The sequence below is a fragment of the Scyliorhinus torazame genome, chromosome 23, assembly GCF_047496885.1.
Source record: "Scyliorhinus torazame isolate Kashiwa2021f chromosome 23, sScyTor2.1, whole genome shotgun sequence".
In the NCBI taxonomy this organism is placed as follows: Eukaryota; Metazoa; Chordata; class Chondrichthyes; order Carcharhiniformes; family Scyliorhinidae; genus Scyliorhinus; species Scyliorhinus torazame.
Genome location: NC_092729.1, coordinates 85011190 through 85029948, shown reverse-complemented (window position 1 = coordinate 85029948; position 18759 = coordinate 85011190). Strand labels below are relative to the sequence as shown.

The window sequence follows — 18759 nt, the reverse complement described above, 5'->3', positions numbered from 1 at the left end:
TGGAGACTGAGGGAGGGAGTCGCGGAGTTTGGAGACTGAGGATGGGAGTCCCGGAGTTTGGAGACTGAGGGAGGGAGTGTTGGAGTTTGGAGACTGAGGGAGGGAGTCGCGGAGTTTGGAGACTGAGGGAGGGAGTCGTGGAGTTTGGAGACCGAGGGAGGGAGTGTTGGAGTTTGGAGACTGAGGGAGGGAGTGTTGGAGTTTGGAGACTGAGGGAGGGAGTCGCGGAGTTTGGAGACTGAGGGAGGGAGTCGCGGAGTTTGGAGACCGAGGGAGGGAGTGTTGGAGTTTGGAGACTGAGGGAGGGAGTGTCGGAGTTTGGAGACTGAGGGAGGGAGTCGTGGAGGTTGGAGACTGAGGGAGGGAGAGCTGGAGTTTGGAGACTGAGGGAGGGAGTGTCGGAGTTTGGAGACTGAGGGAGGGAATCGCGGAGTTTGGAGACTGAGGGAGGGAATCGCGGAGTTTGGAGACTGAGGGAGGGAGTCACGGAGTTTGGAGACTGAGGGAGGGAGTCGCAGAGCTTGGAGACTGAGGGAGAGAGTGTCGGAGTTTGGAGACTGAGGGAGGGAGTGTCGGAATTTGGAGACTGAGGGAGGGAGTCGTGGAGGTTGGAGACTGAGGGAGGGAGAGTTGGAGTTTGGAGACTGAGGGAGGGAGTGTCGGAGTTTGGAGACAGAGGGAGGGAGTGTCGGAGTTTGGAGACTGAGGGAGGGAGTCCCGGAGTTTGGAGACTGAGGGAGGGAGTCCCGGAGTTTGGAGACTGACGGAGTGAGTCCCGGAGTTTGGAGACTGAGGGAGGGAGTCCCGGAGTTTGGAGACAGAGGGAGGGAGTCCCGGAGTTTGGAGACTGAGGGGAGGAGTCCCGGAGTTTGGAGACTGAGGGAGGGAGTGTTGGGGTTTGGAGACTGAGGGAGGGAGTGTCGGAGTTTGGAGACTGAGGGAGGGAGTCCCGGAGTTTGGAGACTGAGGGAGGGAGTCTCGGAGTTTGGAGACTGAGGGAAGGAGTCTCGGAGTTTGGAGACCGAGGGAGGGAGTGTTGGAGTTTGGAGACTGAGGGAGGGAGTGTCGGAATTTGGAGACTGAGGGAGGGTCGGAGTTTGGAGACTGAGGGAGTGAGTCACGGAGTTTGGAGACTGAGGGAGGGAGTCCCGTAGTTTTGGGACTGAGGGAGGGAGTCGCGGAGTTTGGAGACTGAGGGAGGGAATCCCGGAGTTTGGAGACTGAGGGAGGGAGTCCCGGAGTTTTGGGACTGAGGGAGGGAGTCGCGGGGTTTGGAGTCTGAGGGAGGGAGTCCCGTAGTTTGGAGACTGAGGAAGAGAGCCCCGGAGTTTGGAGACTGAGTGAGGGAGTGTTGGAGTTTGGATACTGAGGGAGGGAGTGTTGGAGTTTGGAGACTGAGGGAGGGAATCGCGGAGTTTGGAGACTGAGGGAGGGAGTGTTGGAGTTTGGAGACTGAGGGAGGGAGTCCCGGAGTTTGGAGACTGAGGGAGGGAGTGTTGGAGTTTGGAGACTGGGGGAGGGAATCGCGGAGTTTGGAGACTGAGGGAGGGAGTCCGGAGTTTGGTGACTGAGGGAGGGAGTCCCGGAGTTTGGAGACTGAGGGAGGGAGTGTTGGAGTTTGGAGACTGAGGGAGGGAGTCCCGTAGATTGGAGACTGAGTGAGGGAGTACCGGACTTTGGAGACTGAGGGAGGGAGCTGATGGAGTTTGGAGACTGAGGGAGGGAGTGTTGGAGTTTGGAGACAGAGGGAGGAAGTCACGGAGTTTGGAGACTGAGGGAGGGAGTGTTGGAGTTTGGGGACTGAGGGTGGGAGTCCCGGAGTTTGGAGACTGAGGGAGGGAGCCCCGGAGTTTGGAGACAGAGGGAGGGAGTCCTAGAGTTTGGAGACTGAGGGAGGGAGTCGCAGAGTTTGGAGACTGAGGGAGGGAGTGCCAGAGTTTGGAGACTGAGGGAGGGACTGTTGGAGTTTGGAGACTGAGGGAGGGAGTGTCGGAGTTTGGAGACTGAGGGAGGGAGTCGCGGAGTTTGGAGACTGAGGGAGGGACCCACGGAGTTTGGATACAGAGGGAGGGAGTCCCGGAGTTTGGGGACTGAGGGAGGGAGTCGTGGAGGTTGGAGACTGAGGGAGGGAGAGTTGGAGTTTGGAGACTGAGGGAGGCAGTCTCGGAGTTTGGAGTCTGAGGGAGGAAGTCCTGGAGTTTGGAGACTGAGGGAGGGAGTCGCGGAGCCTGGAGTCTGAGGGAGGGAGTCCCGGAGTTTGGAGACTGAGTGTTGGAGTCCCGGAGTTTGGAGACTGAGGGAGGGAGTCCCGGAGTTTGGAGACTGAGGGAGGGAGTCCCGGAGTTTGGAGACTGAGGGTTGGAGTCCCGGAGTTTGGAGACTGAGGGAGGGAGTCCCGGAGTTTGGAGACTGAGGGAGGGAGTCCCGGAGTTTGGAGACTGAGGGAGGGAGTCCCGGAGTTTGGAGACTGAGGGAAGGAGTCCCGGAGTTTGGAGACTGAGGGAGGGAGTCGCGGAGTTTGGGGACTGAGGGAGGGAGTGTCGGAGTTTGGAGACTGAGGGAGGGAGTCGTGGAGGTTGGAGACTGAGGGAGGGAGAGCTGGAGTTTGGAGACTGAGGGAGGGAGTGTCGGAGTTTGGAGACTGAGGGAGGGAATCGCGGAGTTTGGAGACTGAGGGAGGGAGTCACGGAGTTTGGAGACTGAGGGAGGGAGTCGCAGAGTTTGGAGACTGAGGGAGGGAGTCCCGTAGTTTTGGGACTGAGGGAGGGAGTCGCGGAGTTTGGAGACTGAGGGAGGGAATCCCGGAGTTTGGAGACTGAGGGAGGGAGTCCCGGAGTTTTGGGACTGAGGGAGGGAGTCGCGGGGTTTGGAGTCTGAGGGAGGGAGTCCCGTAGTTTGGAGACTGAGGAAGAGAGCCCCGGAGTTTGGAGACTGAGTGAGGGAGTGTTGGAGTTTGGATACTGAGGGAGGGAGTGTTGGAGTTTGGAGACTGAGGGAGGGAATCGCGGAGTTTGGAGACTGAGGGAGGGAGTGTTGGAGTTTGGAGACTGAGGGAGGGAGTCCCGGAGTTTGGAGACTGAGGGAGGGAGTGTTGGAGTTTGGAGACTGAGGGAGGGAATCGCGGAGTTTGGAGACTGAGGGAGGGAGTCCCGGAGTTTGGAGACTGAGGGAGGGAGTGTTGGAGTTTGGAGACTGAGGGAGGGAGTCCCGTAGATTGGAGACTGAGTGAGGGAGTACCGGACTTTGGAGACTGAGGGAGGGAGCTGATGGAGTTTGGAGACTGAGGGAGGGAGTGTTGGAGTTTGGAGACAGAGGGAGGGAGTCACGGAGTTTGGAGACTGAGGGAGGGAGTGTTGGAGTTTGGGGACTGAGGGTGGGAGTCCCGGAGTTTGGAGACTGAGGGAGGGAGCCCCGGAGTTTGGAGACAGAGGGAGGGAGTCCTAGAGTTTGGAGACTGAGGGAGGGAGTCGCAGAGTTTGGAGACTGAGGGAGGGAGTGCCAGAGTTTGGAGACTGAGGGAGGGACTGTTGGAGTTTGAAGACTGAGGGAGGGAGTGTCGGAGTTTGGAGACTGAGGGAGGGAGTCGCGGAGTTTGGAGACTGAGGGAGGGACCCACGGAGTTTGGATACAGAGGGAGGGAGTCCCGGAGTTTGGGGACTGAGGGAGGGAGTCGTGGAGGTTGGAGACTGAGGGAGGGAGAGTTGGAGTTTGGAGACTGAGGGAGGCAGTCTCGGAGTTTGGAGTCTGAGGGAGGAAGTCCTGGAGTTTGGAGACTGAGGGAGGGAGTCGCGGAGCCTGGAGTCTGAGGGAGGGAGTCCCGGAGTTTGGAGACTGAGGGTTGGAGTCCCGGAGTTTGGAGACTGAGGGAGGGAGTCCCGGAGTTTGGAGACTGAGGGAGCGAGTCCCGGAGTTTGGAGACTGAGGGTTGGAGTCCCGGAGTTTGGAGACTGAGGGAGGGAGTCCCGGAGTTTGGAGACTGAGGGAGGGAGTCCCGGAGTTTGGAGACTGAGGGAGGGAGTCCCGGAGTTTGGAGACTGAGGGAAGGAGTCCCGGAGTTTGGAGACTGAGGGAGGGAGTCGCGGAGTTTGGGGACTGAGGGAGGGAGTGTCGGAGTTTGGAGACTGAGGGAGGGAGTCGTGGAGGTTGGAGACTGAGGGAGGGAGAGCTGGAGTTTGGAGACTGAGGGAGGGAGTCACGGAGTTTGGAGACTGAGGGAGGGAGTCGCAGAGTTTGGAGACTGAGGGAGGGAGTGTCGGAGTTTGGAGACTGAGGGAGGAAGTGTCGGAGTTTGGAGACTGAGGGAGTGAGTCGCGGAGTTTGGAGACCGAGGGAGGGAGTGTTGGAGTTTGGAGACTGAGGGAGGGAGTGTCGGAGTTTGGAGACTGAGGGAGGGAGTCGTGGAGGTTGGAGACTGAGGGAGGGAGAGCTGGAGTTTGGAGACTGAGGGAGGGAGTGTCGGAGTTTGGAGACTGAGGGAGGGTCGGAGTTTGGAGACTGAGGGAGTGATTCACGGAGTTTGGAGACTGAGGGAGGGAGTCCCGGAGTTTTGGGACTGAGGGAGGGAGTCGCGGAGTTTGGAGACTGAGGGAGGGAGTCCCGGAGTTTGGAGACTGAGGGAGGGAGTCCCGGAGTTTTGGGACTGAGGGAGGGAGTCGCGGGGTTTGGAGTCTGAGGGAGGGAGTCCCGTAGTTTGGAGACTGAGGAAGAGAGCCCCGGAGTTTGGAGACTGAGTGAGGGAGTGTTGGAGTTTGGAGACTGAGGGAGGGAATCGCGAAGTTTGGAGACTGAGGGAGGGAGTCCGGAGTTTGGTGACTGAGGGAGGGAGTCCCGGAGTTTGGAGACTGAGGGAGTGTTGGAGTTTGGAGACTGAGGGAGGGAGTCGCGGAGTTTGGAGACTGAGGGAGGGAGTCCCGTAGATTGGAGACTGAGTGAGGGAGTCCCGGAGTTTGGAGACTGAGGGAGGGAGTGTTGGAGTTTGGGGACTGAGGGAGGGAGTCCCGGAGTTTGGAGACTGAGGGAGGGAGTCCCGGAGTTTGGAGACTGAGGGAGGGAGTGTTGGAGTTTGGGGACTGAGGGAGGGAGTCCCGGAGTTTGGAGACAGAGGGAGGGAGTGTTGGAGTTTGGAGACTGAGGGAGGGAGTCCCGGAGTTTGGATACTGAGGATGGGAGTCGCTGAGTTTGGAGACTGAGGGAGGGAGTCCCGGAGTTTGGAGACTGAGGGAGGGAGTCCCGGAGTTTGGGGACTGAGGGAGGGAGTGTCGGAGTTTGGAGACTGAGGGAGGGAGTGTCGGAGTTTGGGGACTGAGGGAGGGAGTCCCGGAGTTTGGAGACTGAGGGAGGGAGTCCCGGAGTTTGGAGACTGAGGGAGGGAGTCGCGGAGTTTAGAACATAGAACATAGAACGATACAGCGCAGTACAGGCCCTTCGGCCCACGATGTTGCACCGAAACAAAAGCCATCTAACCTACACTATGCCATTATCATCCATATGTTTATCCAATAAACTTTTAAATGCCCTCAATGTTGGCGAGTTCACTACTGTAGCAGGTCGGGCATTCCACGGCCTCACTACTCTCTGAGTAAAGAACCTACCTCTGACCTCTGTCCTATATCTATTACCCCTCAGTTTAAAGTTATGTCCCCTCGTGCCAGCCATATCCATCCGCGGGAGAAGGCTCTCACTGTCCACCCTATCCAACCCCCTGATCATTTTGTATGCCTCTATTAAGTCTCCTCTTAACCTTCTTCTCTCCAACGAAAACAACCTCAAGTCCATCAGCCTTTCCTCATAAGATATTCCCCCCATACCAGGCAACATCCCGGTAAATCTCCTCTGCACCCGCTCCAAAGCCTCCACGTCCTTCCTATAATGCGGTGACCAGAACTGTACGCAATACTCCAAATGCGGCCGCACCAGAGTTCTGTACAGCTGCAACATGACCTCACGGCTCCGAAACTCAATCCCTCTACCAATAAAGGCCAACACTCCATAGGCCTTCTTCACAACCCTATCAACCTGGGTGGCAACTTTCAGGGATCTATGCACATGGACACCGAGATCTCTCTGCTCATCCACACTGCCAAGAATCTTACCATTAGCCCAGTACTCTGTCTTCCTGTTATTCCTTGCAAAATGAATCACCTCACACTTTTCAGCGTTAAACTGCATTTGCCACCTCTCAGCCCAGCTCTGCAGCTTATCTATGTCCCTCTGTAACTTGTAACATCCACTGTCCACAACTCCACCGACTTTAGTGTCATCTGCAAATTTACTCACCCATCCTTCTACGCCCTCCTCCAGGTCATTTATAAATATTACAAACAGCAGTGGCCCCAAAACAGATCCTTGTGGTACACCACTAGTAACCGGACTCCAGTCTGAACATTTCCCATCAAGAACCTACCTCTGACCTCTGTCCTATATCTATTACCCCTCAGTTTAAAGCTATGTCCCCTCGTGCCAGCCATATCCATCTGCGGGAGAAGGCTCTCACTGTCCACCCTAACCAACCCCCTGATCATTTTGTATGCCTCTATTAAGTCTCCTCTTAACCTTCTTCTCTCCAACGAAAACAACCTCCAGTCCATCAGCCTTTCCTCATAAGATTTTCCCTCCATACCAGGCAACATCCTGGTAAATCTCCTCTGCACCCGCTCCAAAGCCTCCACGTCCTTCCTATAATGCGGTGACCAGAACTGTACGCAATACTCCAAATGCGGCCGTACCAGAGTTCTGTACAGCTGCAACATGACCTCCCGACTCGGGAACTCAATCCCTCTACCAATAAAGGCCAACACTCCATAGGCCTTCTTCACCACCCTATCAACCTGGGTGGCAACTTTCAGGGATCTATGTACATGGACACCTAGATCCCTCTGCTCATCCACACTTCCAAGAACTTTACCATTAGCCAAATATTCCGCATTCCTGTTATTCCTTCCAAAGTGAATCAGTTTGGAGACTGAGGGAGGGAGCCGCGTAGTTTGGAGACTGAGGGAGGGAGTCGCGGATTTTGGAGACTGAGGGAGGGAGTGCTGGAGTTTGGAGACTGAGGGAGGGAGTCCCGGAGTTTGGAGACTGAGGGAGGGAGTCCCGGAGTTTGGAGACTGTGGGAGGGAGTCCCGGAGTTTGGAGACCGAGGGAGGGAGTCCCGGAGTTGGAGACTGTGGGAGGGAGTCGCAGAGTTTGGAGACTGAGGGAGGGAGTTGCGGAGTTTGGAGACTGAGGGAGGGAGTCCCGGAGTTTGGAGACTGAGGGAGGGAGTCCCGGAGTTTGGAGACTGAGGGAGGGAGTGTCGGAGTTTGGAGACTAAGGGAGGAAGTCCCGGAGTTTGGAGACTGAGGGACGGAGTCGCAGAGTTTGGAGACTGAGGGAGGGAGTGTTGGAGTTTGGAGACTGAGGGAGGGAGGGAGTTCGGGGACTGAGAGAGGGAGTCCCGGAGTTTGGAGTCTGAGGGAGGGAGTCCCGGAGTTTGGAGACTGAGGGAGGGAGTCGCGGAGTTTGGAGACTGAGGGAGAGAGTCCCGGAGTTTGGAAACTGAGGGAGGGAGTGTTGGAGTTTGGAGACTGAGGGAGGGAGTGTTGGAGTTTGGAGACTGAGGGAGGGAGTCCCGGAGTTTGGAGACTGAGGGAGGGAGTGTCGGAGTTTGGAGACTGAGGGAGGGAGTCCCGGAGTTTGGAGACTGAGGGAGGGAGTCCCGGAGTTTGGAGACTGAGGGAGGGAGTTCCACAGTTTGGAGACGGAGGGAGAGAGGGAGTCCCGGAGTTTGGAGACTGAGAGAGGGAGTCCCGGAGTTTGGAGACCGAGGGAGGGAGTCCCGGAGTTTGGAGACTGAGGGAGGGAGTCGCGGAGTTTGGAGACTGAGGGAGGGAGTCCCGGAGTTTGGAGACTGAGGGAGGGAGTGTTGGAGTTTGGAGACTGAGGGAGGGAGTGTCGGAGTTTGGAGACTGAGGGAGTGAGTCCCGGAGTTTGGAGACTGAGGGAGGGAGTCCCGGAGTTTGGAGACTGAGGGAGGGAGTCCCGGAGTTTGGAGACTGAGGGAGGGAGTGTCGGAGTTTGGAGACTGAGGGAGGGAGTGTTGGAGTTTGGAGACTGAGGGAGGGAGTCCCGGAGTTTGGAGACTGAGGGAGGGAGTGCTGGCGTTTGGAGACTGAGGGAGGGAGTCCCGGAGTTTGGAGACTGAGGGAGGGAGTCCCGGAGTTTGGAGACTGAGGGAGGGAGTTCCACAGTTTGGAGACGGAGGGAGAGAGGGAGTCCCGGAGTTTGGAGACTGAGGGAGGGAGTCCCGGAGTTTGGAGACTGAGGGAGGGAGTCGCGGAGTTTGGAGACTGAGGGAGGGAGTCCTGGAGTTTGGAGACTGAGGGAGGGAGTGTTGGAGTTTGGAGACTGAGGGAGGGAGTCCCGGAGCTTGGAGACTGAGGGAGGGAGTGTCGGAGTTTGGAGACTGAGGGAGGGAGTGTCGGCGTTTGGAGACTGAGGGAGGGAGTCCCGGAGTTTGGAGACTGAGGGAGGGAGTCCCGGAGTTTAGGGACTGAGGGAGGGAGTCCCGGAGTTTGGAGACTGAGGGAGGGAGTTCCACAGTTTGGAGACGGAGGGAGAGAGGGAGTCCCGGAGTTTGGAGACTGAGGGGGGGAGTCGCGTAGTTTGGAGACTGAGGGAGGGAGTCGCGGAGTTTGGAGACTGAGGGAGGGAGTCCCGGAGTTTGGAGACTGAGGGAGTCCCGGAGTTTGGAGAATGAGGGAGGGAGTCGCGGAGTTTGGAGACTGAGGAAATGAGTCACGGAGTTTGGAGACTGAGGGAGGGAGTGTTGGCGTTTGGAGACTGAGGGAGGGAGTGTCGGAGTTTGGAGACTGAGGGAGGGAGTGTCGGAGTTTGGAGACTGAGGGAGTGAGTCACGGAGTTTGGAGACTGAGGGAGGGAGTCCCGGAGTTTGGATACTGAGGGAGGGAGTCCCGGAGTTTGGAGACTGAGGGAGGGAGTCCCGGAGTTTGGAGACCGAGGGAGTGAGTCCCGGAGTTTGGAGACTGAGGGAGGGAGTTCCGGAGTTTGGAGACTGAGGGAGGGAATCCCGGAGTTTGGAGACTGAGGGAGGGAGTCCCGGAGTTTGGGGACTGAGGGAGGGAGTCCCGGAGTTTGGAGACTGAGGGAGGGATTCCCGGAGTTTGGAGACTGAGGGAGGGAGTCCCAGAGTTTGGAGACTGAGGGAGGGAGTCCCGGAGTTTGGAGACTGAGGGAGGGAATCCCGGAGTTTGGAGACTGAGGGAGGGAGTCCCGGAGTTTGGAGACTGAGGGAGGGAGTGTTGGAGTTTGGAGACTGAGGGAGTCGCGGAGTTTGGAGACTGAGGGAGGGAGTCCCGGAGTTTGGAGACTGAGGGAGGGAGTCCCGGAGTTTGGAGACTGAGGGAGGGAGTCCCGGAGTTTGGAGACTGAGGGAGGGAGTCCCGGAGTTTGGAGACTGAGGGAGGGGGTCCCGGAGTTTGGAGACCGAGGGAGGGAGTGTTGGAGTTTGGAGACTGAGGGAGGGAGTCACGGAGTTTGGAGAATGATGGAGGGAGTCGCGGAGTTTGGAGACTGAGGGACTGAGTCCCGGAGTTTGGAGACTGAGGGATGGAGTCCCGGAGTTTGGAGACTGAGGGAGGGTGTCCCGGAGTTTGGAGACTGAGGGAGGGAGTCGCGGAGTTTGGAGACTGAGGGAGGGAGTCGCGGAGTTTGGAGACTGAGGGAGTGAGTCCCGGAGTTTGGAGACTGAGGATGGGAGTGGCGGAGTTTGGAGACTGAGGGAGGGAGTCCCGGAGTTTGGAGACTGAGGGAGGGAGTCGCGGAGTTTGGAGACTGAGGGAGTGAGTCACGGAGTTTGGAGACTGAGGGAGGGAGTCCCGGAGTTTGGAGACTGAGGGAGGGAGTCCTGGAGTTTGGAGACCGAGGGAGGGAGTGTTGGAGTTTGGAGACTGAGGGAGGGAGTCGCGGAGTTTGGAGAATGAGGGAGGGAGTGTCGGAGTTTGGAGACTGAGGGAGTGAGTCGCGGAGTTTGGAGACTGAGGGAGGGAGTCCCGGAGTTTGGAGACTGAGGGAGTCCCGGAGTTTGGAGAATGAGGGAGGGAGTCGCGGAGTTTGGAGACTGAGGAAATGAGTCACGGAGTTTGGAGACTGAGGGAGGGAGTGTTGGCGTTTGGAGACTGAGGGAGGGAGTGTCGGAGTTTGGAGACTGAGGGAGGGAGTGTCGGAGTTTGGAGACTGAGGGAGTGAGTCACGGAGTTTGGAGACTGAGGGAGGGAGTCCCGGAGTTTGGATACTGAGGGAGGGAGTCCCGGAGTTTGGAGACTGAGGGAGGGAGTCCCGGAGTTTGGAGACCGAGGGAGTGAGTCCCGGAGTTTGGAGACTGAGGGAGGGAGTTCCGGAGTTTGGAGACTGAGGGAGGGAATCCCGGAGTTTGGAGACTGAGGGAGGGAGTCCCGGAGTTTGGGGACTGAGGGAGGGAGTCCCGGAGTTTGGAGACTGAGGGAGGGATTCCCGGAGTTTGGAGACTGAGGGAGGGAGTCCCAGAGTTTGGAGACTGAGGGAGGGAGTCCCGGAGTTTGGAGACTGAGGGAGGGAATCCCGGAGTTTGGAGACTGAGGGAGGGAGTCCCGGAGTTTGGAGACTGAGGGAGGGAGTGTTGGAGTTTGGAGACTGAGGGAGTCGCGGAGTTTGGAGACTGAGGGAGGGAGTCCCGGAGTTTGGAGACTGAGGGAGGGAGTCCCGGAGTTTGGAGACTGAGGGAGGGAGTCCCGGAGTTTGGAGACTGAGGGAGGGAGTCCCGGAGTTTGGAGACTGAGGGAGGGGGTCCCGGAGTTTGGAGACCGAGGGAGGGAGTGTTGGAGTTTGGAGACTGAGGGAGGGAGTCACGGAGTTTGGAGAATGATGGAGGGAGTCGCGGAGTTTGGAGACTGAGGGACTGAGTCCCGGAGTTTGGAGACTGAGGGATGGAGTCCCGGAGTTTGGAGACTGAGGGAGGGTGTCCCGGAGTTTGGAGACTGAGGGAGGGAGTCGCGGAGTTTGGAGACTGAGGGAGGGAGTCGCGGAGTTTGGAGACTGAGGGAGTGAGTCCCGGAGTTTGGAGACTGAGGATGGGAGTGGCGGAGTTTGGAGACTGAGGGAGGGAGTCCCGGAGTTTGGAGACTGAGGGAGGGAGTCGCGGAGTTTGGAGACTGAGGGAGTGAGTCACGGAGTTTGGAGACTGAGGGAGGGAGTCCCGGAGTTTGGAGACTGAGGGAGGGAGTCCTGGAGTTTGGAGACCGAGGGAGGGAGTGTTGGAGTTTGGAGACTGAGGGAGGGAGTCGCGGAGTTTGGAGAATGAGGGAGGGCGTCGCGGAGTTTGGAGACTGAGGGAGTGAGTCCCGGAGTTTGGAGACTGAGGGAGGGAGTCGCAGAGTTTGGAGACTGAGGGAGGGAGTCCCGGAGTTTGCAGACTGTGGGAGGGAGTCCCGGAGTTTGGAGACCGAGGGAGGGAGTCGCGGAGTTTGGAGACCGAGGGAGGGAGTGTTGGAGTTTGGAGACTGAGGGAGGGAGTCGCGGAGCTTGTAGAATGAGGGAGGGAGTCGCGGAGTTTGGAGACTGAGGGAGTGAGTCACGGAGTTTGGAGACTGAGGGAGGGAGTGTTGGAGTTTGGAGACTGAGGGAGGGAGTGTCGGATTTTGGAGACTGAGGGAGGGAGTCGCAGAGTTTGGAGACTGAGGGAGGGAGTCCCGGAGTTTGGAGACTGAGGGAGTGAGTCACGGAGTTTGGAGACTGAGGGAGGGAGTGTTCGAGTTTGGAGACTGAGGGAGGGAGTGTCGCATTTTGGAGACTGAGGGAGGGAGTGTCGGAGTTTGGAGACTGAGGGAGGGAGTGTCGGAGTTTGGAGACTGAGGGAGTGAGTCACGGAGATTGGAGACTGAGGGAGGGAGTCCCGGAGTTTGGAGACTGAGGGAGGGAGTGTCGGAGTTTGGAGACTGAGGGAGGGAGTGTCGGAGTTTGGAGACTGAGGGAGGGAGTCCCGGAGTTTGGAGACTGAGGGAGGGAGTCCCGGAGTTTGGAGACTGAGGGAGGGAGTCCCGGAGTTTGGAGACCGAGGGAGGGAGTGTTGGAGTTTGGAGACTGAGGGAGGGAGTCGCGGAGTTTGGAGAATGATGGAGGGAGTCCCGGAGATTGGAGACTGAGGGAGGGGGTCGCGGAGTTTGGAGAATGATGGAGGTAGTCGCGGAGTTTGGAGACTGAGGGACTGAGTACCGGAGTTTGGAGACTGAGGGAGGGAGTCCCGGAGTTTGGAGACTGAGGGAGGGAGTCCCGGAGATTGGAGACTGAGGGAGGGAGTCCCGGAGTTTGGAGACTGAGGGAGGGAGTCCCGGAGTTTGGAGACAGAGGGAGGGAGTCCCGGAGATTGGAGACTGAGGGAGGGAGTCGCGGAGTTTGGAGACTGAGGGACTGAGTCCCGGAGTTTGGAGACTGAGGGAGGGAGTCCCGGAGTTTGGAGACTGAGGGAGGGAGTCCCGGAGATTGGAGACTGAGGGAGGGAGTCCCGGAGATTGGAGACTGAGGGAGGGAGTCGCGGAGTTTGGAGACTGAGGGAGGGAGTCGCAGAGTTTGGAGACGGAGGGAGTGAGTCTCGAGTTGGGAGACTGTGGGAGGGAGTCCCGGAGTTTGGAGACCGAGGGAGGGAGTGTTGGAGTTTGGAGACCGAGGGAGGGAGTGTCGGCGTTTGGAGACTGAGGGAGGGAGTCACGGAGATTGGAGACTGAGGGAGGGAGTCCCGGAGTTTGGAGACAGAGGGAGAGAGTCCTGGAGTTTGGAGACTGAGGGAGGGAGTCCCGGAGTTTGGAGACTGAGGGAGGGGGTCCCGGAGTTTGGAGACCGAGGGAGGGAGTGTTGGAGTTTGGAGACTGAGGGAGGGAGTCACGGAGTTTGGAGAATGATGGAGGGAGTCGCGGAGTTTGGAGACTGAGGGACTGAGTCCCGGAGTTTGGAGACTGAGGGATGGAGTCCCGGAGTTTGGAGACTGAGGGAGGGTGTCCCGGAGTTTGGAGACTGAGGGAGGGAGTCGCGGAGTTTGGAGACTGAGGGAGGGAGTCGCGGAGTTTGGAGACTGAGGGAGTGAGTCCCGGAGTTTGGAGACTGAGGATGGGAGTGGCGGAGTTTGGAGACTGAGGGAGGGAGTCCCGGAGTTTGGAGACTGAGGGAGGGAGTCGCGGAGTTTGGAGACTGAGGGAGTGAGTCACGGAGTTTGGAGACTGAGGGAGGGAGTCCCGGAGTTTGGAGACTGAGGGAGGGAGTCCTGGAGTTTGGAGACCGAGGGAGGGAGTGTTGGAGTTTGGAGACTGAGGGAGGGAGTCGCGGAGTTTGGAGAATGAGGGAGGGCGTCGCGGAGTTTGGAGACTGAGGGAGTGAGTCCCGGAGTTTGGAGACTGAGGGAGGGAGTCGCAGAGTTTGGAGACTGAGGGAGGGAGTCCCGGAGTTTGCAGACTGTGGGAGGGAGTCCCGGAGTTTGGAGACCGAGGGAGGGAGTCGCGGAGTTTGGAGACCGAGGGAGGGAGTGTTGGAGTTTGGAGACTGAGGGAGGGAGTCGCGGAGCTTGTAGAATGAGGGAGGGAGTCGCGGAGTTTGGAGACTGAGGGAGTGAGTCACGGAGTTTGGAGACTGAGGGAGGGAGTGTTGGAGTTTGGAGACTGAGGGAGGGAGTGTCGGATTTTAGAGACTGAGGGAGGGAGTCGCAGAGTTTGGAGACTGAGGGAGGGAGTCCCGGAGTTTGGAGACTGAGGGAGGGAGTCCCGGAGTTTGGAGACTGAGGGAGTGAGTCACGGAGTTTGGAGACTGAGGGAGGGAGTGTTCGAGTTTGGAGACTGAGGGAGGGAGTGTCGCATTTTGGAGACTGAGGGAGGGAGTGTCGGAGTTTGGAGACTGAGGGAGGGAGTGTCGGAGTTTGGAGACTGAGGGAGTGAGTCACGGAGATTGGAGACTGAGGGAGGGAGTCCCGGAGTTTGGAGACTGAGGGAGGGAGTGTCGGAGTTTGGAGACTGAGGGAGGGAGTGTCGGAGTTTGGAGACTGAGGGAGGGAGTCCCGGAGTTTGGAGACTGAGGGAGGGAGTCCCGGAGTTTGGAGACTGAGGGAGGGAGTCCCGGAGTTTGGAGACCGAGGGAGGGAGTGTTGGAGTTTGGAGACTGAGGGAGGGAGTCGCGGAGTTTGGAGAATGATGGAGGGAGTCCCGGAGATTGGAGACTGAGGGAGGGGGTCGCGGAGTTTGGAGAATGATGGAGGTAGTCGCGGAGTTTGGAGACTGAGGGACTGAGTACCGGAGTTTGGAGACTGAGGGAGGGAGTCCCGGAGTTTGGAGACTGAGGGAGGGAGTCCCGGAGATTGGAGACTGAGGGAGGGAGTCCCGGAGTTTGGAGACTGAGGGAGGGAGTCCCGGAGTTTGGAGACAGAGGGAGGGAGTCCCGGAGATTGGAGACTGAGGGAGGGAGTCGCGGAGTTTGGAGACTGAGGGACTGAGTCCCGGAGTTTGGAGACTGAGGGAGGGAGTCCCGGAGTTTGGAGACTGAGGGAGGGAGTCCCGGAGATTGGAGACTGAGGGAGGGAGTCCCGGAGATTGGAGACTGAGGGAGGGAGTCGCGGAGTTTGGAGACTGAGGGAGTGAGTCCCGGAGTTTGGAGACTGCGAATGGGAGTCGCGGAGTTTGGAGACTGAGGTAGGGAGTCGCGGAGTTTGGAGACTGAGGGAGGGAGTCGCAGAGTTTGGAGACGGAGGGAGTGAGTCTCGAGTTGGGAGACTGTGGGAGGGAGTCCCGGAGTTTGGAGACCGAGGGAGGGAGTGTTGGAGTTTGGAGACCGAGGGAGGGAGTGTCGGCGTTTGGAGACTGAGGGAGTGAGTCACGGAGATTGGAGACTGAGGGAGGGAGTCCCGGAGTTTGGAGACTGAGGGAGGGAGTCCCGGAGTTTGGAGACAGAGGGAGAGAGTCCTGGAGTTTGGAGACTGAGGGAGGGAGTCCCGGAGTTTGGAGACTGAGGGAGGGAGTCCCGGAGTTTGGAGACTGAGGGAGGGAGTCCCGGAGTTTGGAGACTGAGGGAGGGAGTCCCGGAGTTTGGAGACTGAGGGAGGGAGTCCCGGAGTTTGGAGACCGAGGGATGGAGTGTTGGAGTTTGGAGACTGAGGGAGGGAGTCGCGGAGTTTGGAGAATGATGGAGGTAGTCGCGGAGTTTGGAGACTGAGGGACTGAGTCCCGGAGTTTGGAGACTGAGGGAGGGAGTCACGGAGATTGGAGACTGAGGGAGGGAGTCCCGGAGTTTGGAGACTGAGGGAGGGAGTCCCGGAGTTTGGAGACTGAGGGAGGGAGTCCCGGAGTTTGGAGACTGAGGGAGGGAGTCCCGGAGTTTGGAGACTGAGGGAGGGAGTACCGGAGTTTAGAGACTGAGGGAGGGAGTCCCGGAGTTTGGAGACCGAGGGAGGGACTGTTGGAGTTTGGAGACTGAGGGAGGGAGTCGCGGTGTTTGGAGACAGAGGGAGGGAGTCCCGGAGTTTGGAGACTGAGGGAGGGAGTGTCGGAGTTTGGAGACTGAGGGACTGAGTCCCGGAGTTTGGAGACCGAGGGAGGGAGTGTTGGAGTTTGGAGACTGAGGGAGGGAGTCGCGGAGTTTGGAGAATGAGGGAGGGAGTCGTGGAGTTTGGAGACTGAGGGAGTGAGTCCCAGAGTTTGGAGACTGAGGGAGGGAGTCGCGGAGTTTGGAGACTGAGGGAGGGAGTCCCGGAGTTTGGGGACTGAGGGAGGGAGTCCCAGAGTTTGGAGACTGAGGGAGGGGGTCCCGGAGTTTGGAGACTGAGGGAGGGAGTCGCGGAGTTTGGAGACTGAGGGAGGGAGTCCCGGAGTTTGGAGGCTGAGGAAGAGAGTCCCGGAGTTTGGAGACTGAGGGAGGGAGTCCCGGAGTTTGGAGACTGAGGGAGGGAGTCGCGGAGTTTGGAGACTGAGGGAGGGAGTCCCGGAGTTTGGAGACTGAGGGAGGGAGTCGCAGAGTTTGGAGACTGAGGGAGGGAGTCCCGGAGTTTGGAGACTGAGGGAGGGAGTCCCGGAGTTTGGAGACCGAGGGAGGGAGTCGCGGAGTTTGGAGACCGAGGGAGGGAGTGTTGGAGTTTGGAGACTGAGGGAGGGAGTCGCGGAGCTTGTAGAATGAGGGAGGGAGTCGCGGAGTTTGGAGACTGAGGGAGTGAGTCACGGAGTTTGGAGACTGAGGGAGGGAGTGTTGGAGTTTGGAGACTGAGGGAGGGAGTCGCGGAGTTTGGAGACCGAGGGAGGGAGTCCCGGAGTTTGGATACTGAGGGAGGGAGTCCCGGAGTTTGGAGACTGAGGGAGGGAGTCCCGGAGTTTGGAGACCGAGGGAATGAGTCCCGGAGTTTGGAGACTGAGGGAGGGAGTTCCGGAGTTTGGAGACTGAGGGAGGGAATCCCGGAGTTTGGAGACTGAGGGAGGGAGTCCCGGAGTTTGGGGACTGAGGGAGGGAGTCCCGGAGTTTGGAGACTGAGGGAGGGAATCCCGGAGTTTGGAGACTGAGGGAGGGAGTCCCAGAGTTTGGAGACTGAGGGAGGGAGTCCCGGAGTTTGGAGACTGAGGGAGGGAATCCCGGAGTTTGGAGACTGAGGGAGGGAGTCCCGGAGTTTGGAGACTGAGGGATGGAGTGTTGGAGTTTGGAGACTGAGGGAGTCGCGGAGTTTGGAGACTGAGGGAGGGAGTGCTGGAGTTTGGAGACTGAGGGAGGGAGTCCCGGAGTTTGGAGACTGAGGGAGGGAGTCCCGGAGTTTGGAGACTGAGGGAGGGAGTCCCGGAGTTTGGAGACTGAGGGAGGGGGTCCCGGAGTTTGGAGACCGAGGGAGGGAGTGTTGGAGTTTGGAGACTGAGGGAGGGAGTCACGGAGTTTGGAGAATGATGGAGGGAGTCGCGGAGTTTGGAGACTGAGGGACTGAGTCCCGGAGTTTGGAGACTGAGGGATGGAGTCCCGGAGTTTGGAGACTGAGGGAGGGTGTCCCGGAGTTTGGAGACTGAGGGAGGGAGTCGCGGAGTTTGGAGACTGAGGGAGGGAGTCGCGGAGTTTGGAGACTGAGGGAGTGAGTCCCGGAGTTTGGAGACTGAGGATGGGAGTGGCGAAGTTTGGAGACTGAGGGAGGGAGTCCCGGAGTTTGGAGACTGAGGGAGGGAGTCGCGGAGTTTGGAGACTGAGGGAGTGAGTCACGGAGTTTGGAGACTGAGGGAGGGAGTCCCGGAGTTTGGAGACTGAGGGTGGGAGTCCTGGAGTTTGGAGACCGAGGGAGGGAGTGTTGGAGTTTGGAGACTGAGGGAGGGAGTCGCGGAGTTTGGAGAATGAGGGAGGGAGTCGCGGAGTTTGGAGACTGAGGGAGTGAGTCCCGGAGTTTGGAGACTGAGGGAGGGAGTCGCAGAGTTTGGAGACTGAGGGAGGGAGTCCCGGAGTTTGCAGACTGTGGGAGGGAGTCCCGGAGTTTGGAGACCGAGGGAGGGAGTCGCGGAGTTTGGAGACCGAGGGAGGGAGTGTTGGAGTTTGGAGACTGAGGGAGGGAGTCGCGGAGCTTGTAGAATGAGGGAGGGAGTCGCGGAGTTTGGAGACTGAGGGAGTGAGTCACGGAGTTTGGAGACAGAGGGAGGGAGTGTTGGAGTTTGGAGACTGAGGGAGGGAGTGTCGGATTTTGGAGACTGAGGGAGGGAGTGTCGGAGTTTGGAGACTGAGGGAGGGAGTGTCGGAGTTTGGAGACTGAGGGAGGGAGTCGCAGAGTTTGGAGACTGAGGGAGGGAATCCCGGAGTTTGGAGACTGAGGGAGTGAGTCACGGAGTTTGGAGACTGAGGGAGGGAGTGTTCGAGTTTGGAGACTGAGGGAGGGAGTGTCGCATTTTGGAGACTGAGGGAGGGAGTGTCGGAGTTTGGAGACTGAGGGAGGGAGTGTCGGAGTTTGGAGACTGAGGGAGTGAGTCACGGAGATTGGAGAATGATGGAGGTAGTCGCGGAGTTTGGAGACTGAGGGACTGAGTACCGGAGTTTGGAGACTGAGGGAGGGAGTCCCGGAGTTTGGAGACTGAGGGAGGGAGTCCCGGAGATTGGAGACTGAGGGAGGGAGTCCCGGAGTTTGGAGACTGAGGGAGGGAGTCCCGGAGTTTGGAGACAGAGGGAGGGAGTCCCGGAGATTGGAGACTGAGGGAGGGAGTCGCGGAGTTTGGAGACTGAGGGACTGAGTCCCGGAGTTTGGAGACTGAGGGAGGGAGTCCCGGAGTTTGGAGACTGAGGGAGGGAGTCCCGGAGATTGGAGACTGAGGGAGGGAGTCCCGGAGATTGGAGACTGAGGGAGGGAGTCGCGGAGTTTGGAGACTGAGGGAGTGAGTCCCGGAGTTTGGAGACTGCGAATGGGAGTCGCGGAGTTTGGAGACTGAGGGAGGGAGTCGCGGAGTTTGGAGACTGAGGGAGGGAGTCGCAGAGTTTGGAGACGGAGGGAGTGAGTCTCGAGTTGGGAGACTGTGGGAGGGAGTCCCGGAGTTTGGAGACCGAGGGAGGGAGTGTTGGAGTTTGGAGACCGAGGGAGGGAGTGTCGGCGTTTGGAGACTGAGGGAGTGAGTCACGGAGATTGGAGACTGAGGGAGGGAGTCCCGGAGTTTGGAGACTGAGGGAGGGAGTCCCGGAGTTTGGAGACTGAGGGAGGGAGTCCCGGAGTTTGGAGACTGAGGGAGGGAGTCCCGGAGTTTGGAGACTGAGGGAGGG

General features: G+C 58.7%; 1 protein-coding gene across 1 annotated transcript in view; it reads left to right on the top strand.

Moving 5' to 3' along the window:
* Nucleotides 1-18759, top strand: part of ntd5 (ntl-dependent gene 5) — a 236893-nt gene that overhangs the window by 72841 nt on the left and 145293 nt on the right. The gene's annotated exons all lie outside the window — the stretch shown is intronic.